At 42.9% G+C, this 24,496-nt stretch overlaps 2 long non-coding RNA genes across 2 annotated transcripts; both read right to left on the reverse strand.

Moving 5' to 3' along the window:
• Positions 1 to 4,252: 4,252 nt before the first annotated feature.
• LOC118567065 lies at positions 4,253 to 5,274 on the reverse strand. The gene is made up of 2 exons (XR_004933451.1): positions 4,669 to 5,274; positions 4,253 to 4,313 (listed from the first exon to the last, which is right to left on the reverse strand). It is a non-coding gene; the product is annotated as an uncharacterized LOC118567065 (long non-coding RNA).
• Positions 5,275 to 18,983: 13,709 nt separating this feature from the next.
• On the reverse strand, positions 18,984 to 19,452 carry LOC118566993. The gene is made up of 2 exons (XR_004933426.1): positions 19,136 to 19,452; positions 18,984 to 19,064 (listed from the first exon to the last, which is right to left on the reverse strand). It is a non-coding gene; the product is annotated as an uncharacterized LOC118566993 (long non-coding RNA).
• Positions 19,453 to 24,496: the final 5,044 nt, after the last annotated feature.

A 24,496-nucleotide genomic window follows, 5' to 3' on the forward strand; every position in this document is an offset into this window, starting at 1 on the left:
CACCAAGAAGGACAAACCACATCTAACAGGATTAACTGTGGATGCACGAGGAAGCTGTCTGAAAGGGATGTTTGGGTGCTAACCCGGATTCTATCCAAAAAACATAAAACCACATAACTATACTTATAACTAACTATATGAAATATAAACTAAAGGTCACCAATCAGTTCTAAAACATCTTTAGATAAACCCTTGTTGAGCCCTGGAGAACCAGCGTACCAGATTAGCGCCTTACAAAGAGTTTACAATCATTCTGTTCCATTTTATCTGAGTGTCTTTTACTCAGGTGAGCAGCAACTCGTGGTCTTGTCTTACTTTTTATTGGTTATTTTTTTAACCTGGACACGAACATTTATCACAGGATCAGCCAGATCCAAATAAACTGAATCGTTTAACGCACTTACCATAACACAGCAGCTCCCCATCACCGTTTATGACAATGAACTTCCACTTCTTCTTCTTCTGTTTTAAAAGTGGTACGCTCTTCTTCTTCTTCGTGTTTTAATGGGTGCTGACCACATCCAAAAGGATCATAACCGCCCGTCTAGTGGTGCGCTCTGTTCCTCATCTTTATATTATCAGCAGCGCAACCAGCTACCGTAACACCTGTTTCTGCGTGCAACAGCTCTACCGTAATAACAGTCTACGCGCAACATTTTCCCTTCTGTAAAATCGGGGACATTTCCGGGGACAGCTTTAGCCGGGGACAGGTGGTCCAAAACGGGGACAGTGCCCGGAAATCGGGGACGTCTGGTCACCCTAGTAAAGATAGCCAGTGTGGTGTTAGCTTTAGCCTAGCACGCATCCCCCTCCGCGGTTACGCCGGCTTTGTTTACGTTCCGGTCGCCGGCTGAGTTGCACTTCCGCCCGGCCGGGAGAAGTCGGCAGGATCCAGTGTTCTGGAGATCTCCATATTGTGCCTGCTAATGAGCAGTAGTTCTTGCTATTGCAATTTTTTTATCATTCATTAATTTATATCAGTTGTTCAAATTATTTATTTGTTACTAGTAGTGGGTAGTGGGTACCCCCAGTGGGTTGCAAACCTGCGACCTTTGGTGCACCGGCCCAACACCTAAACCACTGTACCAAACACCAGTTCCATGCTGAACTCTGCATTATGGAGAGGTCAACTGTGTCTAGGAAGTGGTTTTGAGAAGTGGTTTTTGGTTAATGTTGTCACCACGGTAACTTTAAATGCCGTCAAGTACAAATAGCACACTTCGCGGCGTCGAAGCGCACGTTTTGATATATAGTTTGTGGGGGTACAGCCTACGGTTCGGGCTGTATTAACGGCGACGGAAGAATGCCTATGCATAGGCGGGCACCTAATAAATATATGTTTTAACTGTTTGCGTTTGATTATTTGTCTCCTCTCTTGCTGCCAAATCATCAAAACGGATGGATGAAATGGGCCGTGGTAACGTGAACGAGCCCTGAGTTTTAGCACTTACCTCATCAATCCCGGACAACGGCGTTAGCCTGGAGGGGCTCGCTACTTTCCGCGCCGATAGAAACAGCTGTCTTAGCAGTAAGTCCCAAGGGGGCGGGCTGTGTGTTTATATCAACAATAACTGGTGTAAAAATGCAAGATCTGTCGCCAGCCACTGCTCTCTGGACATAGAGCTTTTGACTGTTAACTGCAGACCTTTCTACCTACCAACAGTTTACTGTTGTTAGCATCACAGCTGTTTATGTGCCTCCCAGCGCCAGTACTAAAGAGACTATGAGTGTTCTCTATTGGACTATCTCAGAGCTGCAATCTGCACACACGGAGGGTGTTTTCATCATTGCTGGGAATTTTAACCAGGCCAATATAAAAACTGCTCTCCATCATTTCTACCAACACGTGGAGTTTGCTACCCGGGGAGAGAACGCTCTCTGTTCTGTCTCTCTTCGAGGTCAGTTGTGTTTTTTCTCTCCTCTCCAGCTCTACACAAATATTAAATGCGCATTCAGAGCAGTCCCCCACCCCAACTCAGCTCTTCAGACCACCTTTCTGTAATGCTAATTCCTTCATACAAGCCCCTGCTGATCAGAGCTAAACCTAAAGGTGTGGACTGAAGGGGCCATGGAGGCACTCTTAGACTGTTTTGAGTGCTCTGACTGGGACATGTTCAAAGCTGCAGCAACATACGACAACAAGATCAACATTGTTGAGTATGCCATGACTGTGTCAGCCTACATCAACAAATGCATTGAGGACATCAGCACCACCAGGAGCATGTGGCAAGACATAATGACGATCACAGAATACAACACGCCCTCCCCAGAAGTTGATGCTGACCTTCTCGATGGACTAAACAACTTCTTTGGGAGGTTTGAGGCACTGAACAGCACTCCAGCAGGGAAAGCTGTTCCCCATCAGGAAGATTAGGTACTCTGCCTTGACACAGCCGACGTGTGGAAGACCCTGAAAAGAGTCAACCCGCGGAAGGCCCCAGGAAACCCGCAAGCCGAAGAAACCTCAAAGTCACCTGTTTTAACGACTACCGGCCTGTTGCATTGACTACCATCATGATGAAGTGCTTTGAAAGGCTGGTAAAAGAACACATCGTCTCCAGTCTCCCCCAAACATTCAACCCGTTCCAGTTTGCCTACCGGCAGAACCGCTCCATTGAGGATGCCATCTCCTCCGCTCTTCACCTGAGCCTGGCACACGTGGAGGAGAAGAACACCCACGTGTGGATGCTGTTCCTGGATTTTAGTTCAGCATTCAACACCATGATCCCACAGCATCTGGTGGGAAAACTGGAACATCTGGGCTTCAGCAGACCCCTTCGCAACTGGCTGCTAGACTTCCTGTAAATTTCATAAGTCACGGGTTGTGGGTTTTTTGGGAACGTTTCTGAAAGTGAAATTGCTTATTTGGGCTCTAAAATAAGTGACGAAACAGCGGGTATTAAGAGACCTGCCTGCAATAGACACTTTGTATCCAGCTATATATATATATATATATATATATATATATATATATATATATATATATATATATATATATATATATATATATATACTGGGTGCGATTTGCTGGGGGGGATGGGGGGATTTACCCCCCGTCTGCTTGTGACGTCCCCTTCTCTGGTCATTAATGTTTTATCCCTGGGGGGGATACATTCCTCCCCCCCTCTGGTCTGAATTTAAAGATGTATATAAATTAGGGCTGTCAGTTTTAACGCTTAAGACCACAATGCCGAAATTTTTTTTTGTCGCCGTTAATCGCGCGTCAAAACACACACACCGTTCCCTAATGTTTTTCCCCACCGCGCTCCCGGACTGTGTTTCTTTTACCCTTGGCGCTTTCCGTAGTTTCAAGAAAGCTAGAAACTGTAGCGAAACAGATCCGCGCTCACTGTTGCACAGACTGTTCATTTCATGCGACTTTGGGCTTCTTTTATTCTAAAGGCGCTTGTAAATTTTATAAGTCACGAGTTGCGTTTTTTTTTGGGCACGTTTCTGAAAGTTAAAGGTATACTATGCAACCGGGGTTGATTTTCCAGCGAGGCTCCCCCCAGAGGGCGAAAGTAAAAGTGCACTGTCGTAAAGATGCTCAGCTGTTCTGGTTTCTCCGTCAAGCCAGGCGCGGTTGTTTTGAGCTTAGCAGACAGGCGAACGCAACGAAAAGTCAAAAAAATCGGCAGTACAAACAATGACTAACACAGTGAAGGTATGAACATCAAGCTTCCGGCAGCGCTATCTTGGCAAGGTGGCCGCCTCGCCAAACTCACGCTACCGCCTCGCCAACATTCAAAAAAATAAATAAAAAAAATAATGGTAATAAAAAAAAAACTCGATATGCTTGCATGTTTATTTGACATTAACACGTGGTTCTTTGTTGTTGCTCTCGCGTGTGCATATAGTGAATGGCAGGGCAAAAACACATGGAGTTCTCGCCGTAAAGCGAGACTTCTGTGTGTGCGGGCCGAGAGCTCTTGCAATTGCAAGTGTGGTATTTCCCCCACAGACCCCCAGGGCGGCCGAGAAAACCTTTGTTCGACCTGAAATGACTCATTTAATCATCCAAAACGGTATGGAACACATTAATTAACTGAAAAATGTTGCATAGTATGCCTTTAAATCGCTTATTTGGGCTCTAAAATAAGTGATGAAACAGCGGTTATTAAGAGACCTGCCTTCACTAGACACTGAGTGTATCCAGCTGAAATATCCCTCTGCCATAGGAGCCGACGGTAGTAAAGGCAGACAGAGCAACGTATTTTCTGCATGTGGCAACCTGGGGGGTGGATGGATTTTCTTTTTTTTATGAAACCCAAATGTAAGATGTTAAAGTTAATATGGGATACCGACAACGCCACCTGGAATAACTCCAGGAAAATAAAATAGTAAGGACACAGGTAAGTTCTACTGGAAATGAGACAGGATTCAAATAGTTTTACAAAAGTTTATTAAACACTACACGTCTTTTGTTTAAAAAGAATCACAATAATCAGCAATTGAATGGTTAAAACAGTGAATGCATTTTTATTTAAATTGATTATAAAATATTTTAAATTTCAAAAGGAAACTGAGGCTTACCAGTGGGGGGGGAAGAGTGGTGAGAAAAGGGGCAACGTCCAGTGAAGAAAAGGGATCACCCTGGACACTACAAAAACACGGCAAACAAAAAAAAGAAGGTGCTCCAACAAAACACACAAAACAAGACACCGCCACCAGGGATCACCACCGCCACCACAGAAGCCTCAGTCCCTAAAAGAAAGGCAAAAATGAAACAATATGAGTAAAACAGTGGTACAATAGCACTACAATATTGCACTTTTTCCCGGATGGTAGTGTCATCAATGCTCCTGGCAGCAGGGGGAAAGTCCAGATAGGTCCTTTTAAGAATTTCTTTAGGCGAAACAGTTCTTTATAGGCAAAACAGCAGCGAGTGTCAAATCCAGTATTATGGTGGTCAAAGACTCATCAGGAAGCTAAAAAAATAGAGCAGATCATCAATACAACTGCTGATGAAAACTAGTATTTGTGATAGCCGCTTACCTGTTTCATTACCAGGCTGCCAAATAAACGGAGTCACAATTCCGCCTATGCAGCGCAGCTGTAACAAAATGCTGTGTGAAGGCTTTATTTATATGGGGTGGATGTTATCTAGCCACGCTAGCCCTTACCTTCCCAGCACCAAGCAAACACAAACAGATCAGTCCAGGTTTTGGAGGAGCAACGAAAGAAGCTAAACAGAGCAGACCAAACTACATTAATAACTAAGATTAAAGCTAACAAACAAAGAAACAGCCACGCTCACCCAGCACAGTTCAGCAGACACAGTAACCAAAATGATACGACGTCATGACGCAAGCAACTTCGTGGCGGGTGGATACCTGCTTATATGCAGCAGCCGAAATAGACCTTAAAGTGGCAGCGTACCATTTATGCTGCTACATGCAGTTTACGGTGCAATAACCGGTGATAACTATGAGGTGCCCCCAGAGACATAAATCAAAATTAACTTCCATATACACATGTTAAATTAAACTCTTCCATATAATATAGTGAACAACTGCATAAACACTAGTGAAAAGCTCTCATATACACTAGTGAAAACATTTACCTCTTATATAACCTACTGAAAACCTTGCACAAACACTAGTGAAAAGCTCTCACATGAACTAGTGAAAACATTTACCTCTTATATAACCTACTCAAACGTTCTCATACAAAGTAGTGAGAACTGTTCATATAAACTGGTGAAAAGCTTTACCTTTCATATACACTACTGAAAAGCTTCCATAAACACTACTGAAAAGCTTTCATATACACTATTGAAAAAGCTTTTATATACACTACTGAAAAGCTCTCACACACACTACTGAAAAGCTTTCATATACACTACTGAAAAAGCTTTCATATACACTATTGAAAAAGCTTTTATATACACTACTGAAAAAGCTTTCATATACACTATTGAAAAAGCTTTTATATACACTACTGAAAACCTCTCACACACACTACTGAAAAGCTTTCATATACACTACTGAAAAAGCTTTCATATACACTATTGAAAAAGTTTTTATATACACTACTGAAAAAGCTTTCATATACACTATTGAAAAAGCTTTTATATACACTACTGAAAAGCTCTCACACACACTACTGAAAAGCTTTCATATACACTACTGAAAAAGCTTTCATATACACTACTGAAAAAGCTTTCATATACACTACTGAAAAAGCTTTTATATACACTACTGAAAATGCTCTCACACACACTACTGAAAAGCTTTCATACATACTACTGAAAAGCTACGGATTTCACTTGAAACGGAAGGCATTTCATTTGAAACGGAAGGCATTTCACTTGAAACAGGAAGGAGTGTCATTAACCCGGAAGTTATTGTAAACAGAGGTCACTCTGGTTAGCTCCGTACATTTTGTGCAATCTCCGGCCGATATTTTATCAACTATAATTATTGATTACTGCTGAGTAGTGATGGGTCCGGCAACACCGATGCGTCGAGCTCATAGAGCAAAACCCCTTGTCGATGCACGTATCGCTATGGAAAAGTCACATGATCGATACAGGAACTGTTTCGAACTGACGCGCTAAACTGTGTTTATAAGCAGTGTTCTGTTCCCTCTAAGCTGCGCGCGCGTGCATTCGCGCATCTGGATTCAGCACGCACAGCAAAGCTATGCAGCGCAGTAAATAAAAGCCAAGCTGAACTGTTCGGTTTTTTTAACAATTTTACAACTCTGGTGAGATGGTGTTCCGCAGTCTCGCTCTGTGAGCGCCAGGTGCTGATCGGAGCGCACCACTGATGGATTTGGCAGACGACTTTATGGTTGGGCAGGTTGCGCTGTGCGTCTTTGTTCTGAGCCTTGTGGCAGAAAAAACGGCTGATTTACCCTGAGTGGGAAGCTGCTGCTCTGAGTAGTTTTTCATCACTCTGTCATACTCAGCGTTTCTGATTTCAAAACAGATGATATAAGTCAGGTAACTAAACACAGCGTCCGATCAACCATGAGTTGAACGTGAACACGAGCATGAAAAAAAGCCTGATCAATGGAATGCGCATAACGCGATTCACCATGGCAACGACAGAAAAGCTTTGGAACTGCGCATGTCCTGCGAGTAGAATTAAACATTTTTAAAGAAGGCATATGAACAATATTAAACCATAAGAAACAATACCGTTGCTGCTGAAAACAGCAAAAGAAATTTTTTGAAAAAGTCAATGCATGCGCAATATGAAAGTTATGTGATGGAGAATTAAAGCAGTTTTCTCACACTTCACTATAGTTCAACACAAAAGGTTATGGGGGGCATAGATTACTAAGCATTGAAAGGACATGACAGCAAATCATGATAAAATACAGTTTAACCAGGCAAGGTTAAGTTAAAAGTTTTATGTTTAACAGTACTCAACTAAAGCATTAATTGGCTATATTCAACATATGCAATTAATGATGGGGTGGTGTGTGTTATTAAAATAACTGATATGCTCATCTTTTTGCCATTGTTCACCAATCCTAAAAATGAGTTGACACTGATTGTCTTGTAGATGTTAATGTGCCAACCTCACTTTACAACTACATAGGCTATATGGAATGGAAAATTACAGTTGGAAGTGCCGAAATTTGATACAGAATACATTATTGCTTTCATTCTGCGTAGTTATTTTATTAATCTTGTGGTTCTCTGACTATGGAACACCTTTAAAGTGTAACTGAGTAACATTTCTGACAGCGCAACATACAGTTGCCTCTGAGAGATTTTCTGGGTCTCCTACGTTATTAAAAAGCTGCCGTTGGCATAAAAATGAAGAGCAGCACAAAGAAATTGTTCAGGACTAAGCGTGTTCCCTCGTTATTTTAGAAAAGCGATGCGTGGCTGAGAATATTGAAATAAATCATCTGACGACCCCAAATGAGCCCCAGCCAGGACCATCTTCACAAAATCTGTCTGCCCCTACTTCAGGCATGTTATTGGGCAGTTTGTTGTTTATAAATCATGTACTAAAATGCCAATGTTCTTTTTACATAACATTTGGCAACATTTGACATCGAAGTGGGCAGGCAGACCCAAAGTGCCACAGCTAATGCCATCCAGGAGGTGCACAGATACTTGGCAGAGGGTCCCAAGATCCTATGATAGACTGGAAAAACCAAAAGACAGTCTGTCCAAACCTCTTCCGCTTTTCATTACAATTTCTCTGCACTCCAGCATCATCTGTGCTTCATTGGGTGTTTTCTACAGTTGGAGAAGTGATATCAAAAAAGCGTAAAAGATTCAATATCAAAACGTCGAAAACAACTTATTTTTTTGAATAAAAATTTGTAAAAAAAAAAAAAAATGCCAGTCCACAAGCATCTTCATTCACAACATGTTTACTTAGAGGGTATTACGTTATGATACAGATTCACATTATTTATTGACTGCATAAAAAAATCTAAGATATTTTAAAAAATGAAAACATGAAATAATACAATGCAACATACAATGACTTAAATTGTATTATTGAGTATACTAGGTCATCTAATCAGTGTCAGTTAACGCTGTCAACTAGGTTGCCTGTAAGGATTTTTAACGTCCAGCAGGTGTCAGTATTCAGTGACACAGTATCAATACAGTTTGGCAACGTGTCGAAACATTTCATGACGCCTCATCGACCCATCGCTACTGCTCAGCTACCCGCTGAACACCTCACAGAAGCAGGGGCATTACTCAACTTTATTTTAGCTTATCCTGTCAAATGCTACAATGCAAAACCGCTATTTCAGTAGTGGGTATGAAAACTTTTTCAGTAGTGTATATAAAAGCTTTTCAGTAGTGTATATGAAAGCTTTTTCAGTAGTGTATATAAAAGCTTTTTCAGTAGTGTATATGAAAGCTTTTCAGTAGTGTGTGTGAGAGCTTTTCAGTAGTGTATATAAAAGCTTTTTCAGTAGTGTATATGAAAGCTTTTCAGTAGTGTGTGTGAGAGCATTTTCAGTAGTGTATATAAAAGCTTTTTCAATAGTGTATATGAAAGCTTTTTCAGTAGTGTATATAAAAGCTTTTCAGTAGTGTATGTGAAAGCTTTTTTAATAGTGTATATGAAAGCTTTTTCAGTAGTGTATATGAAAGCTTTTCAGTAGTGTGTGTGAGAGCATTTTCAGTAGTGTATATAAAAGCTTTTTCAATAGTGTATGTGAAAGCTTTTTCAATAGTGTTTATGAAAGCTTTTTCAGTAGTGTATATGAAAGCTTTTCAGTAGTGTATATGAAAGCTTTTCAGTAGTGTGTGTGAGAGCATTTTCAGTAGTGTATATAAAAGCTTTTTCAATAGTGTATATGAAAGCTTTTTCAATAGTGTATATGAAAGCTTTTTCAGTAGTGTATATGAAAGCTTTTCAGTAGTGTATATGAAAGCGTTTCAGTAGTGTGTGTGAGAGCATTTTCAGTAGTGTATATAAAAGCTTTTTCAATAGTGTATATGAAAGCTTTTTCAATAGTGTATATGAAAGCTTTTCAGTAGTGTATATGAAAGCTTTTCAGTAGTGTATATGAAAGCTTTTCAGTAGTGTATATGAAAGCTTTTCAGCAGTGTATATGAAAGCTTTTCAGTAGTGTGTGTGAGAGCATTTTCAGTAGTGTATATAAAAGCTTTTTCAATAGTGTATATGAAAGCTTTTTCAATAGTGTATATGAAAGCTTTTTCAGTAGTGTATATGAAAGCTTTTCAGTAGTGTATATGAAAGCTTTTCAGTAGTGTATATGAAAGCTTTTCAGTAGTGTATATGAAAGCTTTTCAGTAGTGTGTGTGAGAGCTTTTCAGTAGTGTATATGAAAGGTAAAGCTTTTCACCAGTTTATATGAACAGTTCTCACTACTTTGTATGAGAACGTTTGAGTAGGTTATATAAGAGGTAAATGTTTTCACTAGTTCATGTGAGAGCTTTTCACTAGTGTTTGTGCAAGGTTTTCAGTAGGTTATATAAGAGGTAAATGTTTTCACTAGTGTATGTGAGAGCTTTTCACTAGTGTTTATGCACGGTTTTCACTATATTATATGGAAGAGTTTAATTTAACATGTGTATATGGAAGTTAATTTTGATTTATGTCTCTGGGGGCACCCCATAGATAACTGCTGAAAGTAGATTACTTGGTGCAGATCACCATTTTGAGCAGACATTGGTTCTGAAGATGAGTTTTTAACATGCTGATAACATAAACAGTTACTAAACAGTCTCTTTCAGGGTATTAAGCTCCTGCCCAGTTGCAAGCAAAGTCTAAGACTGGAATGACCTGGAGATTTAAAACCTTTTTCTAGGCTTAAACTGTATGAATATGGATATAAACAGCAAGCAAAAATATTCAAAGAAGTTATTGTTGGTGTGAAAGCTCAGAATTAGATGTGTGTGAGAGAGAGTGAAAAAACAAACAATAAAACTTATGACAGTAGACAGTTGAAATGTAAACAAATATGCAGTAATAATCCCCCATCTTCACAAATTTTTGTCTGTCTCTCAGATAACTACTTATCCAATTTAGAGCTACCCCCCTGATCCCGATTCGTTCCAGTTTACTGAATAATATTTTGTGATTTATTGTATCAAATGCCTGCGACAGACTGGCGACCTGTCCAGAGTGTACCCCACCTCTCGCCCGGTGAACGCTGGAGATAGGCAACAGCACCCCCCGCGACCCCATGAGGGATTAAGCGGATCAGAAAATGGATGGATGGATGTATCAAATGCTTTTTTTTAGATCAATGAAAACCCGGACTGCATATTTCTTTTTATCTGTGGAGTTTGTGATTTCTTCAATGAGCTCTGTTAGTGCTAGTGAGGTTGATCTATTTTTTCTAAATCCATATTGGGTATCAGTGAGTGTCATGATTTGTCTTTGGATGAACCCGGACACAGCACGCACACAGAGAGCTAGTTCTTAAAGTGAGTTTATTGAACAGGATGGAAGATTGATGACGAGAGGAACCAGAGTCTTTTACGGACGGAGATGAAGGGTGCAGAAGCTGGCCAACAGGAGTGTGGGGGGACTGACCAGGAAGGAACTCTGGAGCTAAGGACTTGAGACCGTGGAACAGCTGCAGAACTTGAGACCGTGGAACAGTTGCGGAACTTGAGACCGGGGAACAGCTGCGGAACTTGAGACCGTGGAACAGTTGCGGAACTTGAGACCGGGGACCAGCACCGGAACTTGAGATCGTGGAACAGCACGGGAACTTGAGACCGTGGAACAGCACAGGAACTTAAGAGCAGAACGGAACTCAGGAGTCGTGAACAGGAGTTAAAAAAACTGCGTTGGAACAGAGCTGAGCAGAGTCTTTGGCAAAACTGAGCTGACACAGGGTTCTGGTAGAAACTGAGCAGGAGAAGAACACTACTGACCGGCAAGCGAGAACAAACTGAGGTGAGTATAAATAGGGGTGGAAACAGGTGGGAACAGTTGGAGGTTGATTGCAGCCTGACAGGTGGAATCAATCATTCTGCGCAGGGAAGGGAGAGAGGCAGCGAGGCTCAGACTGCAGCCTACAAGCTGCATCCTGACAGTACACAAACCCCCCCCCACCCTAGGCCGGACATCGGACGGCCCAGAACTTCCCACACTGGGTGGGCGGAGGGGGCCCAGGAAGGTGGGCAAGAATCAGACTGAACACTGGGGACCAAAGGGCCACCGAACACGGAGAACCGAAGGTTAGAGAACATGGGGAATCTAAGGCTAGAAAACACGGGAAACCAAAGGGCTACAGAACATGGAGGACCAAGGGCTAGAGAACACGAGGAACCAAGGCCTAGAGAACACTGGGGAACCCAGAGGCTAGGGGACACAGAGGAACCAAAGCAGGCGCACGCTGGAAAAGGAAACAGACGCTCGACAGCGCCAGGGGAAAGAACGGGCGCACGTCAGCGCCAAAGGAAGGAACGGGCGCACAACAACGCCAAAGGGAAGGAATGGGCGCACGACAGCGCCAGAAGGAAAGAAACGGGCGCACAACAACGCCAAAGGGAAAGAATGGGCGCACGACAGCGCCAAAGGGAAGGAACGGGCGCACGACAGCGCCAGAAGGAAAGGAACGGGCGCACGACAACGCCAAAGGGAAGGAACGGGCACACGACAGCGCCAAAGGGAAGGAACAGGCGCACTACAACGCCAAAGGGAAGGAACGGGAGCGCAACAGTGCCAGAGGGAAAGAACGGGCGTGCGGGAACGCCAGGGGAAGGAACGGTGATATTACACTAATAAATGCTTATAAATATACAATACTGGCATTTTTTTCTTCCTCCAACAGAGGGTTAGATTGAGGCATTGTTTCAGTACAAGCCTTCAGTACTTTTAACAAAAAACAAAACTTTTTCTCAGAGGGTTCAACTTCTTGTACAACAGATTTTACTTCTGAAATACTGATTAAAACAACTAAAAACACAATTAATTCTTTAACTAAAAAATGAAAACCCAAGTTGTTTCAACAGTCATAGTCTAAGTGTAGTTGTACAATATTGGGAGGAGTTTTCCACTTCTATTTTTTGCTGTGATGATTTCAGCCATCTCCTTTTTTATAGCATTCCTACAGTGCTCTGCAAACTGGGAGATCTTCTAGTTTTTCTTGTTTCTGTAGAGCAGCCCCTAAAAGCTACAGCTACACGCTAATTTTCAAGAATAAAAATCAAATCTACATTTCATATTCTTTGATATTTACTTGAGATATTGTTTAACATCATGGAAAAGTCTCCCCAAGACATCATTATAATTACAGACACCTAACCAGTGGTGCCATTCTATCATTTTGAGGTAACTCTGTAGTGTCTCAGGAGTTGGATTGCCTCTGTGACGCCATATTTCCAACTTGTAATTCTGCTGTGCACGCTCAATGTTTTGAGTATGAACACCAGTGACTGGGTCCACAAAGTTTTTGTTTTTTTTTATGGCAGACAGAGTACTGGTTATATCCATACTGGGAAAGCAGCTTCTTGTAAGCACGGCATTCATCCGTGAGGATAGATGTCCTGGGTCTGATATGTCATCACATTTGGTGTGTAAGGGTTTGCCTTGAGTGGTCCTTGACCAGTTTCAGAATGGGTTTTCTGGAATTACCATCAACCTCCGGTATCCTGAAGACCCACTGGCGTTTTCGGTACCATGTTTTGCCACATCTGCCACAATGGTACTGAAAGGTAAGGCAAAGGAGACAAATACTTATAAAAGAGGGGGAACAACTCCCAATCCAGTGTTTACCCTACCATTCTATAAGGGGGCACCCTGCCAACAAAATCACCCGCCCAACCCCAAGAGGCTTTGCTCCGCCGCCGGCCGCCTGACGCTCTGCTCCGACATGGGCCGCCTGAGGATCTGCTTTGCCGGCGGGGTCGCCCTCCGCGACACCCACCTCAGACTGTGCTCCGTTGGGGTCGCCCTCTGTGATGCCCGCACCAGACTCTGCCTCGTCGGTGTCGCCCTCTGTGACACCCGCACCAGACTCTGCCTCGTCGGTGTCGCCCTCCGCGACGCCCGCACAAGACCCTGCCACGCCATCTTACTTTTTCCCTCGTCCTTTGTCCTCCTGCCTGCCTTCGACCCTCGTCGTTTGCCTCACCACCTCCTTCGCCCCATGCCTGCCTAATGCCTGCCTCACGCTTCCTCTTTGTGCCAGCCTTCCTCTCACCCAGCGCTCAAGAACTCTTGCTGTTAAGCTGCCGGTTCCTCCTCGACCCCAGTGCTCACTCGCCTGCCCAGGAAGCTTCTTGGCTCCCTGCACCTACCCAGCTCAGCAGCACAGTACCCACGGTCCTCCTGCTCCTCCTTGTCTGCCTGCTCCAGCCATCATCGTCCAACTGATCCAGTCTGGTACAGTTCGCTGGTCTGATCCTCCACTATCCATCATCTTCAATAAACTTCTTAAAGACAAAACTCTGTGTGTGGCTGAATTCGGGTTCACCAAACTCAGTACCTGACACAACTAGCTAACATAAGTTAACAGTTAGGTATTTAGCATTAGAGCAAAGCTTCTGCTTACTAACACAGCCATTCGTTGCGATTGCATTTTACACGTTGCATGCTTCGATGGCATTTTGCAGTTCATCCTCCTCTTCAGAATACCATATCTCTGCATCCATTTCACAATTAGTTTTTTGTTTTTCTTTGTATCAAGACGCCTAATATTTTTTAGAAGTCCCCGTAACAATCGTGTAATTTTTTCAGCCTACGATCATTGAGCCTGGTATTTTGGGTTAGAACCGGAAGTACATCGTTTAACTTCTTCTAGACAGAAAAACAACCTTATCTGTTTATGTTAACATTCCTTTAAACGACACATTGGAAAGAATTAGACAATATTCAACATTTAGCGTTACAATTATGTACAGGAATATTTAAACAAAAACACCAACAGAACCTCTTAAAGTAGAGATAGGAGAAATGTCTTTAAAATTTAGAACAACTTAAAATGCAGTAAATTATTGTATAAACTTATGGGGCAGTGATCCAGATTATTCAACATTTGAGACTCTAAAACCATGGTGGTAAAAAGAAAAAAAAGTGAGGTTGGATAATTGGATATAGTTAAAAGAACACAAATAAGTAATGAAACAATAAGTTCAATAGTACCATTAACACTGATTCCACCATGGATTTTCACAGAAGCAAAAGTAGATTTAGCACTTATGGACCAAAAATAAATAAATTAAAATAAAAAAGGAAAAAGGAGTCATATTCAGTTCATATATACTGCAGGAATACATAAATAATTTTTCTAATTATGTAAAGATATTGACAGATGCATCAAAAAACTCTGCTGGCAACATAGGAAAATCATTCATTGTACCAAAAGTGCAAGTTTCAGGATTCGTTTGACGTGCTCTGTGCCTTCTTGCTTCACAGATGATTGCAGCTGACGGGTGGGCATGGTCCACACCTGCAGCACATCAGACACTTTCCTGGCTGGCATTTAAGGAAGATGCGGCGAGCAGGAAGATGCCAGAGTTTTACCCCATCGTGGTATGCCTAGGCCAGAACTTGTGACATGAAACCACGATCTTGTGAGTTTTTGAAACCTCGCCTTGGATCTAATTTTATCTCCTGTTTTTCTCTGTGTTCCTGTTTGATTACTTACCGTCTGCCGCCCGTGACTCCATGACTAGCTCTGAATCCAGTCTGCTCAGATTCTGCTCTGGCGTTCCCCTCTTATTCACTTGGCGGTACCAAGTTGGGGGAGAGTTCCCGTTCCCCTGGATTCATCTGGTCTCCTGGACTGCTCTGGTTCTTCCTGCCGCTCCTCCCGTCTGCCATAAATGGTGACGTTGCTTGGGTCAGTGTCGCCGCTGCCAAACCATCCGTCACTCAGTCACCTTGTTCCACCTCGGAGCGATAACGATACTCCTGACTACTCACCCTCCCCGGATAGGTTCTCACGGCCAAGCGGTAAGTGCTCCTGCCTCTGGTATTTTTCCCTGGTTCGACCAATCTCTAATTACTCTCTCTCCTTGCTTGCAGAGTTCCCAGCTTCGACATTCTGATCTCTCGTGTTGTACAGTCTGCTACTTGCTGAGCCTTTTAAATAAACATCCTTAAACCATTCCTGTGTTTCCGTTAGTGTCTGCATGTGGGCTAAAAGCTTGAATACCGTGACAGCAAGAAAATCAAATCAATAAGGGACTGTCAGAATACGCAGGAGAAATGTTATCCTTTTTATCAGCAGCACAGTGGATAGAGTCATAAAACCATTAAAAGCATTGCTAAGTTTGGATTCAAGATCAGCACTTATAAGTTTAAAGCAAAGTCACTCAGAAAGCAGACAAGAAATACAGCATGCGTTGTTCAGAATTGAGATGATGGGATTATTGAATTATTATAATGGGTACCAGCACACATTGAAGTTGAGTGGCCAAAATAGCATCAACAAAGGAAAATTAAGTTTAGAGTAAGTATAAGAAAATCAGAGGCGAGAAGTGTAGTTAAATAAAAAAAGTAGAATGAAATGAAGCAAAAAAGAGTAGATCGTATTATATGTTTCAATAAGTAAGAGAAATGAGGACAGGATGGAGAAGTTAGCTTTCAGCTAGCTTAATGTAAGTTAACATTAGCTAAATTCAACAAACTCTTTAACTGGAACATTAGTCCTTAATATTGAACACATTTTAGAAATGCTGGCAATCAGATTGTTAGATTTGTCTGCTAAATCTAGTTGATGGCCTTAATGTCAAGGTGTTTCTCAGTGGCCCTCATGTGCCCGTTAATTGGGGAGATTAGATTTTTCCCAGAGTTCTGATGCTAAACAAATGGCTGAAAAAAAACAACAACTGTAACCTTCATAGACAACTTTAACATATTTTTGGAGAGGAGACATCTGTGTAACAGAGATGGTTTCTCTCTAAATAGGTCAGGTGCAAGATAGGTGATTTCAAACATCTTCTATTCTGTGAACCATGCACGATCAGCTTTGTCCCAAAACAAAGTTCAACCAGTGCCAAAACAAATGATAAGCCCAGTACAGCCCAAACAAGCCAAGATAAAGATGGCCAAAAAGGTGACACAGAAAGAGGCTATGTCAGAATTAAAGGAGGATTAATCCCAGATCTCAACAGGAGGAAAAAAAAGAGGACTCCCCTTTAACTCCCAAAGAGAACCAAAAACCTCCATCCCCATGAACACCGGTCCATACGGCACCCACCTCCCCTTCTTCTCCACAAAGCCCAGATGTTCCTTTTCTGGAATTTTCTCATAACATGAACAAAGTTTTGAAGATTGGCCTACAGTTGACATCCTCTTTACATAGCCATTCTGACAACCCCAGTGCTGTGACTAAACCAGCATCTTCCAAAGGCCGCAGAGCCCCAGATCCTCTTCCTCTACGTATCACGGAACATGCCTGTGCTCATGACCTTCAGATAACTTCTCTGTGATACACACCGGGCCCTAGCAGCAACCTTATCAGACATGACAGTTTCCAGCATCATCTTGGGCCTTTTGTTGGAGATTATGGAATATCTGTGATATGTGGCAGAAATAACATAAACAAAAGGATAACAAACAGGAACAAACAATCGTACTTAAAAGTCATAAACTGTCAGATGCAACCTGCCCAGAGACAACATCAACCACTAAGTCATATAAACTGGTTTTATTAAGCATCAGATCTGTCAGGAAAATCCCTTTTAATTAATGACTTCATTATTGACAATAATCTTGATGTTCAGCTGTACATGAACTTAATGAAACACATATTCTGTTGGAATCAACTCCTCCAAACTGCAATTTTATTTGTGAGAGCAGGCAGTAAAGGAAAGGTGGAGGAGTGGCAACATCGTTTATTGATTCACTAAAGTGTATAAAGGTGTTTTTGGGAAAATGCGACTTTTTGGAACATTTGGCTCTCCAGGTATGAATTATGTTTCTGAATGTTTACAGGCCTCCTAAGCCCACATCAAACTTATATAAAAAAAATACTGGAACTAGAGAATGAACCTTTAGGGCGCAGGATTCTTTGGGGCACAGGAACCTTTAGGGCGCAGGAAGCCTGTGAGCGCAGGACCCCTTGTGAGTGCATGGAAAGCACCGGAACCTTATGAGCGCAGGACCCTCTGAAAGCGCAGGAACCCTTGAGAGCACCGGAACCCAGAAGAACCAGAGGCGGGCGTTGTGGACAGCAACCCCGGCAGACGAACCAGACGTGGGCGTCGCGAACGGCGACCCCGGCAGACGAACCAGAGGTGGGCGTCGCGGACGGCGACCCCGGCAGATGAATAGAGGCGGGTTTCGCAGACGGCGACCCCGGCAGATGAATAGAGGTGGGTTTCGCAGACGGCGACCCCGGCAGACGAACCAGAGACGGGCGGAACCAACGGAGGCCTCGGACTGGGGAAGCGGAGCAGAAATACTGCCAGCTCCTGCACCAAGCTTTGTGTGTGCTTGAGTTGATCTTGTGACCGGCTCGTACTGTCATGACGTGTCTGAGATGAACCCGGACACGACAGACAGACAGACAGACACACACACACACAGAGCTGGTTGAGAGTTTATTGCAACAGTGGGTAGAGGATGACGAGAACCAGAGTCAGTTACCAGACAGAGTTGTAGGGTGCTGGAGCTGGCTGACGGGAAAGGACCGGAGCAGACAGGGCAGGATCTGGAAACGGACTGGAACTAGACAGGCGTGGTGTTCGGAGCACTGAAGACGAGCCGGTGACGAGGAACAGGTGAGTATATAAAGGGGTGTGAACAGGTGAAGCCAGTCATTAGTTAATTGCAGCCGGACAGGTGATCCTAAGGGCTGCTCTGGGAAAGGAGGAGGCAGGAAATGCTTAGAATGCAGCCATCAGGCTGCATTATGACACTTTACTGAGAAAATCCTAAAGATTAGAGGATCAGTTTGTACATCCATATCAACTCCAGAACCAAAGCTGTATCCAGCTGGAACTTATCATGACAAAATGTCCCAATTCAGCCAAATAAACTATAAAGGCTTAGAGGAGATCATCCAGCAGCTAAGTTCCTCCTCCTGCTGCCTTGATGTTCTACCCACAGTGTTCTTTAAGAAAATTTTGCCGTTCATAGTGTTTGATTTGACTCAGATAATAAACACGTCCCTTCTGTCAGATGTTTTCCCCCAGTCCCTAAAAACAGCAATTATCAAACCACTGCTGAAAAAGAACAATTTAGACAAACTACTACTCGAGAACTCTTAAACCTCCCCCTTATCAGTAAGATTATTGAAAAAGCTGTGTTTCAACAATTAGACACCTTTTTAACAACGACCAGCCGTTTTGACATTTTCCAGTCAGGTTTCCATGCTCACCACAGCACAGAGACTGCCCTCATCAAGGTATTTAATGACATCCATATAAATACTCACTGTGGAAGATCCACAGTGCTGGTACTATTGGACCTTAGTGCAGCATTCAATACTATCGATCACTCCATTCTGTTAGAACAACTGGAGAACTGGGTCGGCCTCTCTGGTACAGCTCTCAACTGGTTTAAATCCTACTTTATGTAATGGATATGGATGGACCCAAGAAATACCCGAAAACGAGTGAGTAAAACTTTAACAGTTTATTAAAGATGGTGGCGGCGCGGACCCCCCTGGTTTGTGCGGCAGCACACAGCCTCTGGCGGTTCCTGAAGGCAGAGTGGTGGGTTAGTGACCAGCGGGGCACAGAGGGAATATTACACGGAGCTGAGTCACTAACCTGGGGCACGAGGACGGCTTGTTTTAGCAGCGTCTGGTTTCCAGGAAGCAGCAGGGTCCGTGAAGGGGCTATCCAGTTCTTTGTCCAGGTCCGGTCCGGTTCTTTGACGGGAGGGATATCCGTTTAATCCAGCAGAGGTTTCCGAGGGAGACTCCAGAGACGGGTCCAGGTCCAGGTCCAAATCCAAATCCAGAATCACAATAATCAAAGAGTAGGCAATCTCAGAAACTTACAGGCTGGCAGGGTCCGAAACACAGGGAGGCAGTCCAAATCACTGAGGCTGAAGAACAGAACTCAGGCGGGCAGACAAATCCAACGGGGTTCAGGCAGGTGCGCTGATTGCAATTAGCAGCTCCAGTGCCAGAAACGTTACACTTTAAGGACAGGGAATTTTTTGTATCAGTAGGTAACTTTACATCAAAGACAACAAAAATCACATGTGGGGTTCCCCAAGGGTCCATCCTGGGTCCCCTCCTCTTCAATACCTACATGCTCCCTCTAGCTCAAATAATAAAAAACAACATCAGCTACCATAACTACGCAGACGACACACAGCTCCATGTCACCAGGTGACTATGAACCAGTTCAAGCACTGAGGAAATGTTTAGAAGAAATCAATGCCTGGATTTGCCAAAATTTTCTTGAATTGAATAAAAAAACGGAAGTAATAATCTTTGGACCAATAGAGGAGAGGTCAAAAGTTAGCACACAGCTTCAGTCGCTTCAGCTAAAAACCACTGATCAGGCCCGAAATCTGGGTGTAGTGATGGACTCAGACCCGAACCTCCAAAAGCATCTAAAGACAATTACAAGGTCGTCTTTCTATCACCTGAAGAACATTTCGGGTTTATTTTCATATATTTTAATTATGTAAAGCACTTTGCATTGTCTCTGTACTGAATTGTGCTATAGAAATACATTTAGCCTCGACTCTCCTTGACTCTCAATTTTATAGCGCCAATTCATGAAACATGTCACCTCAAGGCACTATCCAAAGTCAAATTCAATCAGATTATACAGATTGGATCAGATTATACAGATTGGTAAAAAAATTTCCTATCTAAGGAAACCCAGTAGATTGCATCAAGCCTTGACAAGCACCATTTATTCCTCCTGAAGTAGCGTAGGGCCACAGGGACAGTCTACTGCATTGTCCATGGCTTTGCAGCAATCCCTCATACTGAGCAAGCATGAAGCGAAGACAGAAAGGAAAACTCCCCTTTATGTCATGATTTTGGCACTGTTGCCTGGTCTAATATCTCATGTCACACACCTGTTTAGCTCTGCCCATTCCTCGTCACTTCAGATCTGTTCCACCTGCTCTCACTAGTATATAACCAGCTGTAAGACCAGACAACAGTGCCAGTTTATTTCAAGCATCTGTGAGACTTATTCCAGCATTATTTTGTTCTGACTTCTGATCCTGACCTGTTTGCCTTTCGACCTCCGAGCCTGCCTGTTCCTATGTGATCCTGTTGGCCTGATCTGATTCCTGACTTCTGCCTGACCTAATTATCTGCGTGAGTTCTGCTGTTTGTGTACCGACCGGATCCGTCCTTTGACTACCGAGCCTGCCTGCCCTCGTTCAAGTCTGTCTGCTGATCGTGTACCAAACCTTGATCTGTGTCCCGACCTCGTCCTGGATCTCCCTCTGGCACCTCATCTGACATCTGACCACTCGGCTCTTACCTCGGATCTCGTCCCCAACATCGGCTTCTGGTTCGTCCTCCTGATCATCCTGCTCACATCTTTCTTCACGGTTCTGACCTCCTGCCTGTCTTCCGACCTCTGCATCCCCTCCGCTGGGAACTCTCTCAACCGCCGCACCGGGTTGGCTATCTGCCAGCTAGTGTGTACCTCTACTCCTGGACCAGAACTGAAAATAAAGACCAGGTTAGTGACCTACACATTTCTGCCTGAGCACTCTAGGCTAAACGTGGTCACTAACCTGTTGTCTCCTCCTGCAGAAGTTCCCGCTGACGCCACCCGAGCTGTTTATGAGATTAATAAACTGTTTAAATGACTATGTCTGTCTGCCTTGAATTCTGTGTCCACCTGTTAAGAACCTTTAACGGGAAGGAAAAACCTCCATCAGAACTAGGCTCAGTGTGAACGGTCATCTACCTCGATCGACTGGAGATTAGAGAAGACAGAGCAGAGACACAATAAGAGAGACAAAAAAGCACAAAAGCACACATTAATCCAGGAATATTTTCTACATTATATGGTAATAGTGGGCAATCTATTATGATGATGTCATAGCTAACAGAACGATGTCATAGCTAACAGAACGCCAGACCAGGTGTACCTGGTCTGAAGAAAAAAATAACAGATAACAAAAAGTTAAAGGCTCAAATGGCAACAAGCAATGCAAATTGGAGAATAGGAGTGTAGGAGCGCAAATGCATTAATTGGGTAATCAGTGGTCATGTCTATTTAAGGGGGGAACTTTTCTTTGATAGGTAGGTGTTCCACCCGGAAGGGGGAAACAGTTTTTGACCGCTTAAAAAGGTAAATACAAGCAAGTCTGCTTTCTATGTTGCCTGGAGATGTGTTCGTGTTATGATGGACATTTGACATGCAAAGAAGAAAATAAATGGACGAAGCGTTCAACATGCCCTGACGACTCGGACTCTAATTCATCCCAAAAGGTAACAATCAGTGCGTCAACTCTAATACCCCGGTGCAGCACCTCAGTGGCTTAAAGTATTGGCTTGGCCGCTACAATACAAGTCAAAAACTGTTTGTGCATCTTCACAAACTGTGCATAAGTTTGGATACGTCTTATATCAAAAGATGGTGGTGATTGCGCAAGACAAGACTTGGACGGAGGTTACGTGTTTGGAGTGGAGCATCAGATGATCGAACTCAGCTCACCTCAGGTGACGTCGGACAGGATCGACATCGGTGAGGACGCCGTTGATCAGCTCGGCGCTGGATTTGAATAATCATTCAAATGATTAGGTATGTGTAGCGCTACCACCGATATGACGGCCATCTAAATATAGTGTGGCCATCTAAATATAGTGTGCACACATAAGGGCGTAATCCCAATGCATTGGTTGCTGAAGTGGATGAACAATTAACTTTTTATCAATAAACTGTTGCGATCTGTGGACTGTTGAACTTAAATTATGGAGGATTACACGGCTAAAATGGATAAACCATCAGGTGCCAGTGCATCAGCTGCTGATGGCAGCCAGGACATGGTAACCAGCTGTAGTGATACACAAACAAGCAAACGGGTGGCTAAACTTTCCGCTAAAGCACTTGCTGATAAGGTAGACAGATTGCATAGTGGTAGAAAGGCAAAACTAAATAAAGCTAGCAGTTTAAGGAAAACAATACAAAGTTTAATGCAATGGGGTAAACTCTTAGAGGTGCAAAAATCTCTTGATGGATTCATTGAATTGTGTGATGAAATAAGGTCTATGCATGATTCACTAATAATTTTATTGCCACCTGATGAAAAAGAAAAACACGAAACATGGTTTAAGGCAAAAATTATGTTTAATGATGAATTTATTGATAGTATAAGAGGGTGGGTCAAATCTAAAGGAAGTTTTGTGTCAGAAAATGAAGGTACTGGTCATTTGAATATTCATGATGGTGTTGTTAATGATGACCCTAATGACAGTGTTTCCAATGTGGGTAAACATTACAACAAAAGCGTTAGCAGCTTTAGATCAAGTACCACTTCCTGTGTACAAATTAAAGCAGCAGCAGAAAGAGCTGCACTTGTTGCTAGGATGGCTGCTTTAAAGGAACGCCATGCACTGGAGGAACTGATAAAAAGGAAAAAGGAGCAGCTTGCGTTGGAAACCGAGCTAGCCTCATCTACTGCTAAATTAGCAGTTTTGCAGATATCGGATGGACGGTGTCTCTCTCTTACAGATGGCATGAACTCTTATTTTGGAAAGGAAAAGAAGAAAATGGCATCAGTCAATATTCTTAACCCCATGGCAAGTGAATATGAGCCTGCAACCTGTGAAAAAACATTGGAGAAAAATGTTTCTCTTACAGAAGATAAAAGGTAAATGATGGATGTTCGACCAAAACAAACACAGAAAAAGATTTCAGCAGCAAAGAAGCGTTTGGAAACATCACAAATTTTGCAGCATGGTAAAACAACTGCTTGGAGAAATGTAGTAGGCAACAGACAAGTCATTAACGATCAGATGAAATTCTATCTGGAGATGTTGTCACTATTTTGCATAAGCATATTGAAATAACAGCTGCCCTAGTGCACCGACTGCGCTTACTGTCTTTGCCGGCACGCGACATACCTGTGTTTGAAGGGGATTCATTTCAGTATAAAGCTTTTATTAAAACATTTGAACAAGGAGTGGAGATGAAAGCTGGTAAAGCTGACTGCTTATATTATTTGGAGCAGTTCACCAGAGGACAGCCCAAGGAATTGGTTCGCAGCTGCCAGCACATGGATCCGGAATGTGGCTACATTGTAGCAAAGGGTCTACTTCAAGAACATTTTGGAAATGAGTACAAGATAGCAACAGCATATATAGACAAAGCACTAGCTTGGCCATTAATAAAGTCTGAGGATGTTAAAGCTCTAAAAGCTTATGCTTTGTTTTTACGAGGATGCTGTGATGCAATGGAAGAGCTGCAATGTATGCAGGAGTTGGATAGGCCAAGCAACATGAAAATGGTGATTTCCAAACTGCCATACAAACTCAAGGAGAGATGGAGAACTGCTGCTCATGATATTTTTGAGACATACAACCATAGAGCTCAATTTATCAATGTGGCTGTATTTCTGGAGAAGCAGGTTAGGATTCTGTCTGACCCAGTCTTTAGAGACATTGGAGGATGCGTACCACAAAATATAGGTGGTTTAAGACCTTCCAGCAAGTTAAAGTTGCAGTCAAAGGTCAGAGTGAAGGGAAGTAGTTTTGCTACTACAGCAACATCAGTGGATCCCTCTGAAGGTAAAGCTACCAGCCCAAAGAAATAAAGATTATTCTGCCATTGCTGTTCACATGCTCAACTTTTGGAAAAATGTCAACAGTTTAAGGGGAAGAAACACAGAGAGAAGATTCATTTTCTAAAGGAGAAAGGGATTTGCTTTGGATGCTTACGTATTGGACACGTAAGCCGAGATTGTGAAAGCTGCTTGATCTGTGAAATTTGTGATCAAAAACATCCTACTGTGCTTCATATTCCAAGGGCAAATGTTGGTCCAGAAACAGCAGGAAACAGCCGGTAGTCGTTGAAAGGAAACAGATAAAGCAACTTTTCTCTAGACATTTGGGCATACATGTGCCGGAAAGGATCGTTGCATTTTATCTATCGTTCCAGTACAAGTGAAGTCCTCCAAGGGAATTCAGGTCATACAAACAT

The sequence above is a fragment of the Fundulus heteroclitus genome, chromosome 19 (assembly GCF_011125445.2).
Source record: "Fundulus heteroclitus isolate FHET01 chromosome 19, MU-UCD_Fhet_4.1, whole genome shotgun sequence".
NCBI lineage: Eukaryota > Metazoa > Chordata > Actinopteri > Cyprinodontiformes > Fundulidae > Fundulus > Fundulus heteroclitus.